We start from the raw sequence: 15506 nt of genomic DNA on the forward strand, positions 1-15506 counted from the left end.
AGAAAACATGTAATGAAGGCTTGAATATGTGCACATTTTTTTAACCCTTGATTTAAAAAGTCAATTGTAGGAAGTACATTTGTCTGACAGGTGAGTCACCTCTGTTCTATTATAAATTATAATCATATTTGAGCATTTTCCTTCGTTTTACTGACAATAGCAAAATAAATGATATCTTATTTTTGGGGGGGAGGCGGAGTTTTGCTCTTGTTGCCCAGGCTGGAGTGCAATGGCGCAATGTCGGCTCACAGCAACCTCTGCCTCCTGGGCTGGAGAGATTCTCCTGCCTCAGCCTCCCGAGTAGCTGGGATTACAGGCATGCACCACCACACCCAGCCAATTTTGTATTTTTAGTAGAGATGGGGTTTCACCATGTTGGTCAGGCTGGTCTCGAACTCCTGACCTCAGGTGATCCGCCCGTCTCGGCCTCCCAAAGTGCTGGGATTACAGGCATGAGCCACTGCGCCCGGCCCTATTCAATTCTATTTAGTCACTAAGTATGAAAAATATTCAGGTTTTGCTAAGCCAGGGTCAAACACTCCCCACATCCTAGTTTAGAGTGCTTAGATTTTCCCTCTTTTTCATGCAATTTAATGAATGTTAAATTACATGAAAATTAAATATTATTTTTAAACTCCCTAAAACTTTAAAATGTTGCTAAGTTATTTTTCCAAATGTATAAAATGACCTCATTTTAATAAAAATGAACTATCTCAATGCAGGTAGTGAGAATAGAAAACAGTCCAGAAGAAGCAGTTGTTACTTTTTGAGGTGGATCGGAGTGGGAGGCTCTTGCTGCGGGCACGGAATGAACTACCCCGTTGCAAGGATTTTTGCTCTTCACAAGTCAACAAGCGTTTTTGATGATGCTATTCTTCACAGAAATGTGAGCTAGCTGATTTAAAGGCTGATACAAGTAAATATTGGTGGATGAGGAGCCCCTGTCCTTGCTGATGCATCTTGCGAGGTTGATTTTGAGTTAGAGGTTTGCTCTGTCCGTACAGACTTGTTTTTCTCCCTGCTTAGAACCAGCATGAAAAGGAAGCAAGAAGAGACTTTGGTCTTATTCAGATCAGATTTTTAAAACCTGAGCTAACATGATAAGAGCAGTTAAAACATATTCTTTCTAAAGGCACAGGGTCCTAGACACCAAAGTAACCATCCATTCCCTAACCAACTGATGTCTCTCTGCTCTGCGTGGTAAATTAAAACTACATGTTTTATAATGTAAAATAAAGGGTGCCCCGAATAACAACTAGGTTCTTTAAAGTTAGTGTTTTGGGGAAAGCATGGGGGCTTCTTTGTAGCACTCCTTTGAAAACTATTTCTGAGAAAGCTCCAATACAAACACCTTTTTCTTCCCAAGGAATCAACCTTAGGGAATCAACCCCTTAAGGAATAAATCTGCTGGGTTAAATCTTCAACACTTTCCATTTTCATCACCTTTGAGGCAGATACCAGGCTGGAGTGCAGTGGCGCAATCTCGGCTCACTGCAAGCTCTGCCTCCCGGGTTCACGCCATTCTCCTGTCTCAGCCTCTCCAAGTAGCTGGGACTACGGCTAATTTTTTTTTTTTGTAATTTTTAGTAGAGACGGGGTTTCACCGTGGTCTCGATCTCCTGACCTTGTGATCCGCCCGCCTCGGCCTCCCAAAGTGCTGGGATTACAAGCGTGAGCCACCGCGCCCGGCCAAAATTTCTTTAAACTGCTTATTTCACAATGGCATGACAAAGGAGTGTGTGTGTGTGAATGCGTGTGTGTGCGTGCCCGTGTACGCCCGCGTGTACAAAGGTGTGTGTGTGTGAGAATGCATGTCTGTACGTGCCCGTGTGCGCCCGCGTGTGCATAGTTTACCTTTTTACAAAATCCAGCATTTAAAATAGATTTTTAAATTCCCCTTTAACAATCAAATGATTGAAAATGGTGTAATCGTTTTACCTTTTTTTTAAGTTCAGTAACAGCCCAGAACTGTAGTTTTGAGCCATGTCATCAAGTCTAAACACGACTAGGGAAGTGGAGCGGGGAGAAACAGGAGAGAGAAACAGAAAGGAAAAGCGGGTGGGCGGTGAAGCAGAAGGCTGGGACAGTCAGAGGGATTCGCCGCCTCACTCTTACCAATTCCTCCCTCGGCACACATCACAGCATGTTGGTCACGAGTCGCAAGGTACAAGAAAAGAGCTAAGCACAAATCCGAAGAGTGAAAGCGGGTTGTGCTTCCACGCCAGCCATTTGCCTTCCGGGGGAAAAAAAGTCACTTCTCAGACATCTCCCAAACTCAGCTGCGGGAGCCAGCGCCGGCGCCTGTGCTGAGCTCGCAACCTACTTCTCCCTCCGCTCCTCCTCCCCTCTCCGCCAGGCTGCAGAGCAGCCCGAGCTGCAGTGCACCGCCAATCGCCCGCTGCCCCGCCCTCCGTGACGTGGCAGCGGCAGGGCCTGGCAACTGCCCGGCTCCCAGCTCCAGCTGTTTGACAGAGCTGCCCTTCTGCCCAGCGCAGATGCCCCAGTAACCCAGAGCCCTTAGGATCTCACCCCCGACTTTCACCTCCCAAGTACAGGTTGCTCGCGGTTGACGGTTTGGTTCATCGTTTTGCTGCAATTGTAACAATTCACTGCTTTAGCTAAACGTGGAACACTGGACAATTATTTTTTGGAGGGTAAAAGAGATCAAATCTAAAAATGTCGCGCCACTGCATTCCAGCCTGGGCGACAGAGTGAGACCCTACCACAAAATAAATAAATAAATAATATCTAATGTTACTGTTTTTATGACTAGAAAAGAAATGAGGAAAAAGATGACAATTCTGATTTGGTCGTTTTCCTCACACCTTGCCCTTCCTTTCCCTTACTCGGGATAATGTGGCTTTCTCCATACACCTCCCAAGGTCCGTGTGCTTAAAACTCACAACTTTTTTTAAAACTTCTAAATAAGTTTCAACAACCTGTCCGGTTTCTCAAAATGTCTAACTTGGAAAGAGGAAAGGCCATTTAGTGAAGGCTGAGCCAGTAACTCAGAACAAAACCTAATAATCCTGGCTGTCTGTTTTATCCCATTGAAACAAATATAAAAAGTGGGGCCAAACTCTCCACAACTCTCCTATATTGTGCCTCTCTCTTCCATTCTCTCAAGTGTTTCTCAGATGTGCAACAAGAGTGAAGAAAACTAAATGAGCATGCAAATGTTTGACTATTAGTAAAGAGCTCACCAGTACAGACACAGGGAGCTGGTTGGTCAGCTTGAAAATTCTCTCAGACCAAGAGAAGCCAAAGAAGTGTCTGCACCCACTGAGAACCTGCTTCTGCCAGACGAGGAGAAACAAGTTCTGGGTGTGGCTTCCTGTGATCCTCCATCAGGGAAGCCTCCATCTGCAGGTAAGGACAAATCTCTAGAGCTTAGTCAAACTTAACCCTCAGAATTCACCCAGCCTAGTAGAACACACTGTCATTTACGTGGCCTCTGAAATTCCTGACCCTAGCAGCACTTTTTGCAGTCATGTGACTGTGTCTAACATCCTTTAAGATGAAACACATTTCCTATCTGAGAGTCAACCTTACAGAGGAGACTTAAAACTGTAGCTTGGGCCCCCCTGAGCTCTCCCGATCAAGCACTGGTGGTGTTACCTCAGCAGAGGGCCTTCCTGGGAATGTACATACCAGGACGATTCAGGCATGTAGCTGGCATTTGCAGCCTGTTTGGATTGCTTAAATCAGTGGTTCTAACTAGCTACACATCAGAGTGAACCGGGGAGCTCGATGCCAAGGCCCCACCCAGGCCAATTAAACCGGAATCTCTGGGGGTGGCGCTCTGGCAATGTCTTTTTTTTAAGCTCCTCTAGAAATTCTAATGTGCACAAGGGTTGAGAATCACTGACTAAGATTTGAATTATTGTCTTAGAAGAAAATCTATATTATATTTAAGTCTAAAGAGCATAGTAGTAGAATAATGGAAAACATTATGTAATACAACTTAGCCTTATACATATTCTTTATATATTTGTTTATTTTAATATAAATATAAAAACATATAAAGATACACCTCAAAATTGTTTACTCAGGGAAGGATAGTGAGGGGAGATTACTAGCTTTCTATGTGTGTCTGTCATTTGAATGAAATTTGTGTCTGTATCATTTTGATAATTTAAATATTTCCAATCAAATTTTTAAAAATCAATACTCATAAATGCCATGAAGGTCATTGGAATAACCACTATTAAGGTGGGTTTCTGTCAATTTATTAGGTTTTGCTGTGTTTGGTGTTTTCTTTTTGCAATGCTTCTGTAATATCCAATTTTCTCCTCAGAGTGATTCCTATTTTGAAAAAGATAAAATACGATTCTTAATTTAAGACATTAGCTACTTTATATAGTCATTTTTAATTTAAAATATATTTTCTTTCTTGTAATTTCAGAAAGGTATTCTTTTTTGCACTTCTCAGGAAGTTTTTTAAAAAACCAATATTTCAACTATATAATATAGAAGTGAGGGAACTTCATCTTTTCCAGCTAGAAAATTATTTTGACTCTCAACACTAATAACTCTCAATACTTCATAATTAATTGTCAATGGGAAATATATGGCACAGTAGTCAAATGCCTAGGTTTGACTTGGTTTTAAATCTTGGCTCTGCAAATTTTTAGATATGTGATCTTGGGTACCAACACTAAGCTCTATAGGTAAAATGGATCTAATAATATCTTCCTCTGTGTTATTAAGACTATATGAAGTTAGGTAGCTGAAGTGCTTATCACTGTGTAAAACACTTAATAGGTGCTTAGTAAATGATAATGATCAATTTACTAACTTCCATTTTTCCCTTTCTTAAACATACTCAAGGATTAGTATGGCAGCAGAAGACAGAGTTATCAGAAAACATTTTTCTAAAACAGTAAGCAAGGTTCTTCCTAGAACCTATTATATTTGCTATACAGTTATATGTAAAAGAGAGACATATTCATTATTTCGGGCTACTGCTTTAACATGTAATGTGTAAAGCAGCATGGTTTACTTTTGTTTAGCTCAAAATATTTCACGTTTCCTAAAGTGGCACACAGGCTGATTTCTTATGATTGATAATCAACCACTGCTTTTTCTTTGTACTTGTTATGACTGAAGCACAGATTAGGACATGTCTCACGATCAGTTTTCTGACTGACTTTTGGAGAAGAAGAAGAAGGAGAAGGAGAAGGAGAAGGAGAAGGAGGGGAAGGGGAAAGGGAAGGGGAAGGGGAAGGGGAAGAGGAGGAAGAGGAAGAAGAGATCAATGCTGCAGGCAATTAAACTTGTCCCTTGTAGATGAGCCCTGATTTTAACAACATAATCACAGGATTTTATGTCTTTTTTTTTCTTTTCTTAGTATTCATTGAGTGCTAGTGAACCATTTCTGTTAGACACTGTACTAAGAAGTTTACAGCTATGACTTTGTGTATTCCTCTTATCATCCCTATGAGGTCATTCTTCATTTAGAGATGAGAAATCTGAGGCACAAAGAGTTAGAGCAACTTATCCAAGATGGCAAGACAGCAGGTGAAAGAGCTGGCTTGAGATCACACATTCTTAATGCAGCTCTCTACTGTGGGCTAAGCGGCACAGCTTTCAATAAATTAGGGAAGTGAATAGTAAATGATTTTTGTTGGGATAGGGTAAAACCATGCTATGACTATAACTGCCTTGCTGACAGTAGAAATTCTATATTTCTAGAAACAACAAGAATATCTACATTATTATTACTAGTTGTAAACATAGATCTTAATTTTATGTGTGCATTTTTTTTAAAAGAGGAAATACATTTCCTTCCCTTTATATCAGGTGAGTCCCTTTCGTCCATAGGAGAACAAATTGGCTTTTAACCTTGTAAAAACCTTTAACATGCAATGATTACACAGGATATCAGAAAGAGAAACTCCAGATTAGCAGAGATCCAGGCTGGCCCCAGAGTTGTAGATAAGTCCATCAACCATTTATTGATTCTGTTTGTAATATCAGGAACACTGGTAATAGGACAGTAGCACAATTCCTTTTTTTTTTTTTTTTTTTTTGAGATGGAGCCTCGCTCTTTCTCCCAGGCCAGAATGCAGTGGCGCGATCTCGGCTCACTGCAAGCTCCGCCTCCCGGGTTCACGCCATTCTCCTGCCTCAGCCTCCCGAGTAGCTGGGACTACAGGCGCCCGCCACCACGCCCGGCTAATTTTTTGTATTTTTAGTGGAGACGGGGTTTCACCGTTTTAGCCAGGATGGTCTCGATCTCCTGACCTCGTGATCCGCCCGCCTCGGCCTCCCAAAGTGCTGGGATTACAGGAGTGAGCCACCGCGCCCGGCCCGCACAATTCCTTATATGAAATGATGGCCCTTTAGTCTAGGAAAGATAATTAGTTTCTTATTTAGACAAAGATAGGTACCAAAGCTTTTTTCTGAATGGATGTAGTTGAGAAAAAGAAGTATTCATTTCTCTGGATAATGTGTATTTCCCCTAGTGACCAGAGAAGGCAGGAGTCTGGAAACTCTGGAGAGGTGAAAGGATGGAAGATAGTTCTACCTAGAGATAAGATGGAATTCAGCTTCTGAGGAATGATATGTAATCTTGCACCAAATGTGGAAGAAGACCCTGGCCAGTTCCCTGAATAGGTATTGGCTGAGTGACTTTCAGAAAGCAGTATCTTAAAAGTTTCGCTTTTAAGCTATTTTCTCTTTCTATGGTGCTATATTCCTCATGAATCAGAGCTCAGGCAACAGGCTATGGGTACACTGCAAGATAACACTATCGGCCTCTGCGACAGCTGCATGGGACCTGGGGTGTCTGGAGCCCACCATGGGTAAGAAACTCATGGATCTGATGAAGAAGCCTGTGTTCCAGGCTCTCAGAGAGCACAGCAAGGGGCCAAGAGAATGTTTGATGGGGTTGGCAAGGAGACGGGGCCAGCAAAGCTCTAGACACCCCAGGTCCCATGCAGCTGTCTTAATTTTCACATATCTTTATTCTTTATTTTCACAGTATGTTCTGCAAATTAAAGCTTGGCATGAAAAACTGAACTGGATTCAGAATCCATTCACATTATCACAAGGAATTCCAGTATTACATTACCCAGTGACTGCCAATATTCAACCGGTTTTGACATAAAAATGACAGCTTTATGTGGTTCAACTAATAAAAGAAAAGACTATTCGCATCTTTAAGTATAATGTCAATTATTGCACAATCTGGTATGTTGTAAAAGTCATTCATAAGCTTTTGTCACATATTTGAGTGAACATAATTTCTCATTGATAGTAATTATCAAGAATTTGAATGAATCATTATAAAGTATCAAAAATTGTAACTAGCCATTTTAAGCATAAAACCTCATATAAAAATGCACCCAAAAAGAAGCTAGACACAGAAATCTACATATTGTTTGATTCCGTTTCTATGAAATGCCCAGAATAGATAAAGCCATAGAGATAGAAAGTAGAGTAGTAGTTGCCAGGAGCTGGGGGAAGAGAGGAATGGAGTGTGACTGCGAAGGGGTACAGGGTTTCTATTTGGAGTGATGAAAATGTTCTGAAATTAAACCACTTAAAAGGGGTGATTTTTATGGTATGTAAGTTATATCTCAATTAGAAAACATGTAAGAAAAAATGTTCACTGAAGCAAGCAAAAGGTAAGAATTTTTAAATGTTTTATGAGGATATTGTATATGAACTCAAAGTTTAATATTTTTCTCAATACTTTGAATTTTAGTTTTTAACAGTTCTGTAATACAAGGAAAACACAATGAAACTTTATACCAAGCCCCATAGAGATCAGTTAGTTTACTTCATGAGGCTGGATAGGTATCATCATTTTTCATGAGTGCTACACATGAAAAAGTATGAAAATTTCTGTGCTGTATTATCCTCCAACCTGTAATGAAGTCTGCTCTGCCCACTGCCTCTATCAATTGGGTTGGGAAAGTTGGGAAGGAATGTCTGCCTGAGAGGAAGAGGCCAGAGAAAAGATGGCAAACTTGGAGGCTATATGACCAGTTGGGATTAAAAATTCATGGGAAGGTCGGGCGCGGTAGTTCACACCTGTAATCCTAGCACTTTGAGAGGCTGAGGCGAGCAGATCACTTGAGGTCAGGAGTTCAAAACCAGCCTGGCCAACATGGTGAAACCCTGTCTCTACTAAAAATACAAAAAATTATCCATATATGGTGGCGGGCACCTGTAATCCCAGCTACTTGGGAGGCTGAGGCAGGAGAATTGCTTGAATCCGGGAGACAGAGGTTGCAGTGAGCCGAGATCGTGACACTCTAGCCTGGGTGACAGAGCAAGACTCCGTCTCAAAAAAAACCACAAAACAACAACAACAAAAAAACAAAACAAAAATTCACAGGAAGCACAAATTCTGGCTAGGAAATGATTAACCCCACCTTTCTCTGTGAATCTTGTAATCAGGAGGAAGTTCTAGCTATTTTATTTGAATTTTGAGGGACAAAGTGACCTTAGAAGGCAGAAAGAATTTGAAATATGTGGATGAAAAATCAATTCTACAGTCACTAGAAGAAGTTGGACCAAAGTGAATTAAGTCTTCAGTTTCAACCCCTCTGTACCCAGAACTTTGTATATTTTATTCATTCACTTATTCATTGAACAAATATTAATAGAGCACTGAATATGTGGCAGGCACCATTTCGGGTGCAAACAAAAAGCCTTGCCCCTCATTGGATGGATGTAAAATATTTAATATAACAAATGGCAATGTGTGCTATGAAGAGCACTGCAAGGTGAGGAGGAGAGAGAGTGCCAGAGTAGGGGAGAGGGATAGCTTTTGATTTGGGGAAAGTCTTACCAAGAATGTGACATTTAAGCAAAGATCCGAAGTAGGTGAGCGAGAGAGCCATAAGGGTGTCTGGGGATGGAGCGTTTCAGGGAAAGAGAACATGCAGTGCCTTGAGGCAAGGGTGTGCCAGCTGTGCTGGAGAGGCAGTAAAGCACTGGCGTGCCCAGGGCACTGTGATGGGGGAACAATGTGGAGGTGGCAGTGGGAAGTAGTAAAGGTGACATCGGAGACATAAAGTCATGGAAGACTTTGGCTGTTACCCTGTGTATGTTGCAAATACGTAGATAGGTTTTGAGTAGAGGACTGATACCGTCTGGCCGTTCCAGCAGGATCCCTCTAGCTTTTTTTGTTGCCAATAAACTGTAGGGAGCATGGTTGATGCTGGGAGACTAGTCAAGAGGTGATTTTAACAATCCCGGGGAGAGGTGATTTTGGCCTAGGTTAGAATTGTAACTGTGAGGGTGGTGGTCAGCTTCTGGATATATTTTGAAGGTAGAGCTAATAGGATTGTTTGTAAATTGTGTGTGAGTTATAAGAGAAAGAAAGGAATCAGGGATAATTCCAAGGTTTGGGGTGGAACAACTGGAAGACAGAAGTTTTTTAATTGTCCTGGTTATTGCTTACCTGCAGAATAATTTATTGCTAACATTCCCTGGATCTGACCCTGATAGGGATGGTAAAGAGTATGTGTGGGTCGGGGTGGTAAGGTTTTCATTTTGTTTTCAAAAGTGCCTCAGTATCTGATAATTGGCCACTTGGAATCAACAGTTATGAAGCATGATATTCCTTTAAGGATAAGTCTAGCCGGGCACTTTGATCCCCAGATAGTATTACTGCTAAAAGCCAATTATATAGCAATACATTTTTTCTTTACTTATTTGTTTCCCATTTAGATACATTTTTTTTGAAATATTTCACTCTTCAGTTGAGTATCTCTAACAGAATCTTGCAAAAATTTCAAAAGAGAAACTAATGATTTCAAAGTTCTAAGTGAAGTTTCAGAGGGGCTAGCAGGTTTTATATAGGATTTGTCGTTTCAGTGGGCCTTAAAATATGAGCAAGAATATCCCGATGGAGAAATAGAGGAAAAGCCTCTGGCTAAAAACAAGAAATAAGAAGAAAAACACAAAGATGTTAGAGTATATGGCATATCTGGGAATTTTAAGAATATTTATGTGGCCGCAATATCGTAGAGAAGGAAAGAACGAAAATTAAGTCTCCATTGTGAAGGTTTTCAAGAAGGAGAGTTGTGGTCCGACCGGGGCTGTAATAAAGTAACCTAAAATAATGGGCAGTGCTGGCACTGCAGTGTGAGTGAAATGAAACGAAGGCCTGAAACAAGAAACCGGCAGTGAGTGTGGAAAGGATGGTATGTATTCAAGAGTTTGTGCAAGGCCAAGTCTTCCCTGTTATGAAAAGAAAAATGAGAAGGAACAGAGCTCCATCCAACAATTTAGGTCGTATGCTTGCAGGGATGTTACTGCTCTGCAGGAATGGGGTCAGTCGGCGGGTCCTGAGCTCTTCAGAAGATCCCTGACCTGGACAGGCTATACTAGGTGATGTATTTTTGGTCTGAAAGATGAAACAGCACTTAAATTACAATAGGAAGTGACATTACTCCGTTCATTTAGTTGCCTTATAAAAAGTCTAGTGCAAGTTTCCATGCAGAATGTAGTGCCATCCCTGCCATCTACTGGGTGAAGTGTCAAATCTCCTTTTTGAGTGATTTTGCTGATCAAGTTCCATTATCAGAATGTTCATTCAAGGAAATATCACAATAGAAAGTCACTATGGCCACGGAAGTCGTACTGATCTCCTGTGTGCCATGGAGGGGCACACAGTGAACTTCAAAGGTGCTGGTGATGTTCTACCATTTCTTTTTTTTTTTTTTCTTTTGAGACGGAGTCTTGCTCTGTCACCAGGCTGGAGTGCAGTGGTGGGATCTTGGCTCACTGCAACCTCCGCCTCCCGGGTTCAAGCGGTTCTCCTGCCTTAGCCTCCTGAGTAGCTGGGACTACAGGCACGCGCCACCACACCCAGCTAATTTTTGTATTTTTCATAGAGACGGGGTTTCACCATATTGGCCAGGATGGTCTCGATCTCTTGCCCTTGTGATCCACCTGCCTCGGTCTCCCAAATTGCTGGGATTACAGGCATGAGCCACCATGCCAGGCCAATGTTCTACCATTTCTTAAACTCAATGGTGGTGTATTAGGGTTCTCCAGAGAAACAGAAAGAACAGGATGTGTGTGAATGTGTGCATCTGTGTGTGTGTCAGTATAGGAAAAGAAAGAGAGAAATATTTTTTAGGTTAGCTCACAACACTATGGGGCTATTAAATCTAAAGTCTGCAGAGTAGGCCAGCAGGCTGGAGACCCAGGGAAGAGTTGATGTGGCAGTTCCAATTAGAAGGCAGTCTGCCAGCAGGATTCTCCCTTTTGCGGGTGGGGGTGCTGGGGGGGACAGGAGGAGGGGGAGATCAGTCTTTGCTTATTAAGGCCTTTAGCTGGTTGGATGAGGCCCACTCACGTTATGGAGGATAATCTACTTTCTAAAAGTCTTCTGATGTAAATGTTAATCTCATCTAAAAAATACCTTCACAGACATATCTAGAATAATGTTTGACCAAATATCTGGTACTGTGGCCCAGACAAGTTGACACATAAAATTAACCATGACAAGTGTGTACATGAGTCTTCCTTTAAACTATAACTACACATTAAAAATAAAAACAGGCCGGGTGTGGTGGCTCATGCCTATAATCCTAGCACTCTGGGAAGCTGAGGCAGGAGGATTGCTTGAGCCTAGGAGTCTGAGACCAGCCTGGGCGACATTGTGAGACTCCGTCTGTAAAAAAATTAAAAATTAGCAAGGTGTGGTGGCACTTGCCTATAGTCTCAGTTACTGGGAAGGCTGAGGCTGGAGGATCACTTGAGCCCAGGGAGTTTGAGGCTGAAGTGAGCAGTGACCACAACACTGCATTCTAGCCTGGCTGACAGAGCTAGACCCTGGGTCAAAAAAACAAAACCAAACCAAAAACAAAGTAAAGGGAAGAATCTAGAAAACATCCTAACTATTGCCTTTGTCAGCCAGGCAGGCAGAGCTGAGAGGCGGAAAGGAGGGCTGCCCAGACCCCCCAAAAGGCTGACTCCCTTGCTGTATCTGAAACTGCTTCTGCTGGCACCTGCTGGCATTGACTATTGCTATTATTTAAATCCACCCAGGCTATCATGTTTCATGTTCAGACTAATTTGAATCATTTGTCATCTAGAAGACACAATTCCTGAACTCACAGTAAGCACAGAGCAAGGCAAATACGTATTTCTCTGTTCACCAAAATGATGTTTCTTAAAAATGATGTGTTTATTGAAGTTCCATAAATCAAATTTTATTTCAAATGCCTTAGAGAAGCTTATTGTTAAAGAAGGCTGGTGATGAATTCCTTTACAATTTCAAATTTTGCTATGTTCCTTTTCTTATAAAAGGGCAATTATTATGTGCAGTGTACTCTACTAGGCTGCTAGATTCTGAGTGGTTCTTTACATTGCCCCTCGATAAGCTATTATTTTGTACAAAATCCATTTGCCATCATTAGCGTATGCCCTTTGTAAGAATTCTTGACAATGTTTTCATGTGTGTGTACCTTTTATTAAACCAGCTTTTACAAATGCTAACAGAGACGGCTTATATTATCCTTTTATATGCTCTTGATTTACATAGTTTAATCTGTGCTAAAATTCATTTGATATTTTGGAAAATATTTCTCTGCATAAAAACAGGTTAGAATAAAATGAGTTTAACAAAAATGAATTTGCACAAGTGTCTGTATTCTTTTTCTGTTAATTTTTAAGATGTACTAACTCCAGCATATAATTTTTACTCCCCATTCTCCCTACATTCCAGCATGTCAAGTGGACAGCTCTGTTTTACTATCAAAGAAAGTCAAGACTTGATTAGCTCTATTGAATTGTGTTCTGATGATGTCGATGTGATAGCCAGTGCTTGAGTCTGGATTGGACTTGACCACTGGTGACTTCAAATTCTGAGGACCTTGTTTCCTCTTCTGTAATAGGAAGTCTGATTAGATGCCTTTTGAGGTTAGTTTGGCTTCTAAGATGGTAATTATCTGTCCAAGTTTTTGTTTCCTATAATTTAGCAACAATATCAACAGAAGGGCTATATTAGAAAATTCTACCTGCATCCCCCTGGATCTGAACATTCCTCATGATACTATAAATAGAAATGTCTGTATTCTTGGCATCAAATTTTGATTTAGAAATTTGCTCATTTTTGGATACATACTGACATTGGGTTTTATTATCTGCCTTTTTGATTTGGGTGATTCCTTCCAACTAAATTGCCGTGCTTATCCATTTCTGCCTATGGATATTGAACCCATCTCCCAAATGCTGCTTCTTCCTTTACCTGAAGGTCTTTGATCACCCTGACAGTGAGTTCTCCTTCTTCTAAACTCCTGGCTTAGACCCACCATGTGACATTTGTCTTTATTTTTGTTTTTGGAATTCAACTAATCTAGAAAAACACAAAGTCTATAAAACAAATTCATACTATCTTACCATTCAGAAATTCAGAATGAATTACAGTTACCATTTTGGATTTTATGCTTCCAATCTCTTGTTTCTTGTTTTTTTTTTGTTTTGTTTTGAGACTGGGTCTCACTCTGTCACCCAGGCTGGAGTGCAGTGGTGAGATTTTGGCTCACTGCAACTTCCTCCTCCTGGGCTCAACCCATCCTCCCACCTCAGCCTCCCCAGTAGTTGGGACTACAGGTGCACACCACCATGCCTGGCTAATTTTTTTTTTTTTTTGGTATTTTTTGTAGAGATATGTTTTGCCATGTTGCTCAGACTGGGCCTTAACTCCTGAACTCAAGCAATCTGCCCACCTCAGCCTCCCAAAGTGCTGGGATTACAGGTGTGAGCCACCACTCCCGGCCTCTCTTTTTTCTTTGATGAAATATTATAGATATCACTAAAGTCCTCTTCAACGCCAGTCCAAGTCTCATTGCCAGAAGCTACATGTACATATGTAAACTTCCAGATTATTTAAAAAATACACATATATATGCTTGTAATTTTTTTGCATTTTAACTTATGTGCATGGTTGTTATATGGTATGCCAATATATAGTTCCACATCTTATGTAGGAATGTGGATCTGAGAGTTCCTTTGGGAGGAAGAAAGTACAGAAGGAAGTGTTTCCTTTTAAATTTCCTGATATAAACCAGACTATGCAAGGAAAATCTGCAAAATACTTTAATTATCTCCAGGCCTTTCCTAACTTTCCTTTTCGGTTCTCCCAAGGATCAAATACGCTCATGCTAACCTTTGCTGCTGCAAGCTCATTGTTGAGGAATTTCTCTGATAGCCCTTCTGGCCCATCTACATTCTTCAAAATTATCTTTTTATTTGACTTTGACCAAGACTGCCTTAACATTCCCCAGCTTGACTAAACTTTAGATCGGCTTCTTCCCTGACACTAGACCCCTGACCTCCGTTTTTGTACAGCATATTTAGAAAACCTGTAACATATTTTCTCTGCCCCTTTGAAATATAAATCTTTTAATCAGTCTCTTGTCAGTTTTACAACTTACGAATGTATTTCTCAAGAACCTTTGGGCCATGTCTTTGAAATGTAATCAGCACATGAGATAGTCACTCTATCTTTCATAACTTTGGTGGGTACCTTCCTCCAAGTTGTAAAACTGCATCCTGTCACAAAGATACGGGAAAATTTACTTTTGAGTAAAGCCAATTAGTAAACACATATAACGTATACACTCCCTCTCACTTCCAACACTTAGAAATCCTACTGTCCTTTGTTTCGGTGGTGTTGAGTTCGGATTGAGCTCGGCCCCTCTCCCCTATTGGAATAATGTTGAATAGAGTCTTCCTTGCCTGTTTAACATTGTCCAATACAATTTCTGTTTTGACACTTTCAATGTTCTACCCAAATCAAGATTCCTATTTCATAATGGTTCTTCAAACAAAATGTCAAAAGGAAAGTAATCATAATCAAAACTTCAGTGACTTACATGAATGGCCAGTTCTTTCTTGAGTATCATAGGGGCTTTCATATATTTTAAAAACAGCCATCTGTTAATTCACATCTATTTCTGAGCTCCTTCCAAGCAATGTAACAGCAAATAATTTAAATATTTTAGGCAATAGAGCCAGGATATTTTGGTCAAGGATAAAATTTTGGACCATCCTTTGTGGCTTTATGCCCTTGATTTTCAATTTCAGCTGCACATTAGAATTAGGTGTAAAGAAAATATACTGTTGGGTCCAACCCCTGGAGATTCTGATTTCATTGGTGTAGGTGTGAGCTGGTCATAGGGATTTTGAAAAGCTCCTCAGTGGATTCTAATTTGCAGTCAAGGTTGGAAATCACTGTCTACCCTTTACATCGCTGTTTTTTTGTTTTTTCCCAAGTCAGAGTCTTGCTCTGTCACCCAGGCTGGAGTGCCATCACACGATCTCAGCTCACTGCGACCTCCGCCTCCCGGTTTCAAGTGATTCTACTGTCTCAGCCTCCCGAGTAGCTGGGATTACAGGCGCTTGCCACCACGCCCAGCTAAATTTTGTATTTTTAGAAGAGATAGGATTTCACCATGTTGGCCAGGCTGGTCTTGAACTCTTGACCTTGTGATCTGCCAGGCTGGTTTTGAACTTCTGACCTCAGGTGATCC

General features: G+C 41.0%; 1 protein-coding gene across 2 annotated transcripts in view; it reads right to left on the reverse strand.

Annotated features, from left to right (window-relative positions):
- The window catches only part of ATP10D (ATPase phospholipid transporting 10D (putative)), a 108517-nt gene extending 106156 nt beyond the window's left edge, over positions 1-2361 (reverse strand). The window contains exon 1 of one of the 2 annotated variants that reach the window (XM_032135373.2): positions 2116-2361. The gene's annotated coding sequence lies outside the window, so the exon portion shown is untranslated. The remainder of the gene's footprint in view (positions 1-2115) is intronic. The other variant, XM_032135376.2, reaches the window with a different exon arrangement.
- Between the last annotated feature and the right edge of the window lie 13145 nt (positions 2362-15506).

The sequence above is a fragment of the Hylobates moloch genome, unplaced genomic scaffold, assembly GCF_009828535.3.
Source record: "Hylobates moloch isolate HMO894 unplaced genomic scaffold, HMol_V3 SCAFFOLD_17, whole genome shotgun sequence".
NCBI lineage: Eukaryota > Metazoa > Chordata > Mammalia > Primates > Hylobatidae > Hylobates > Hylobates moloch.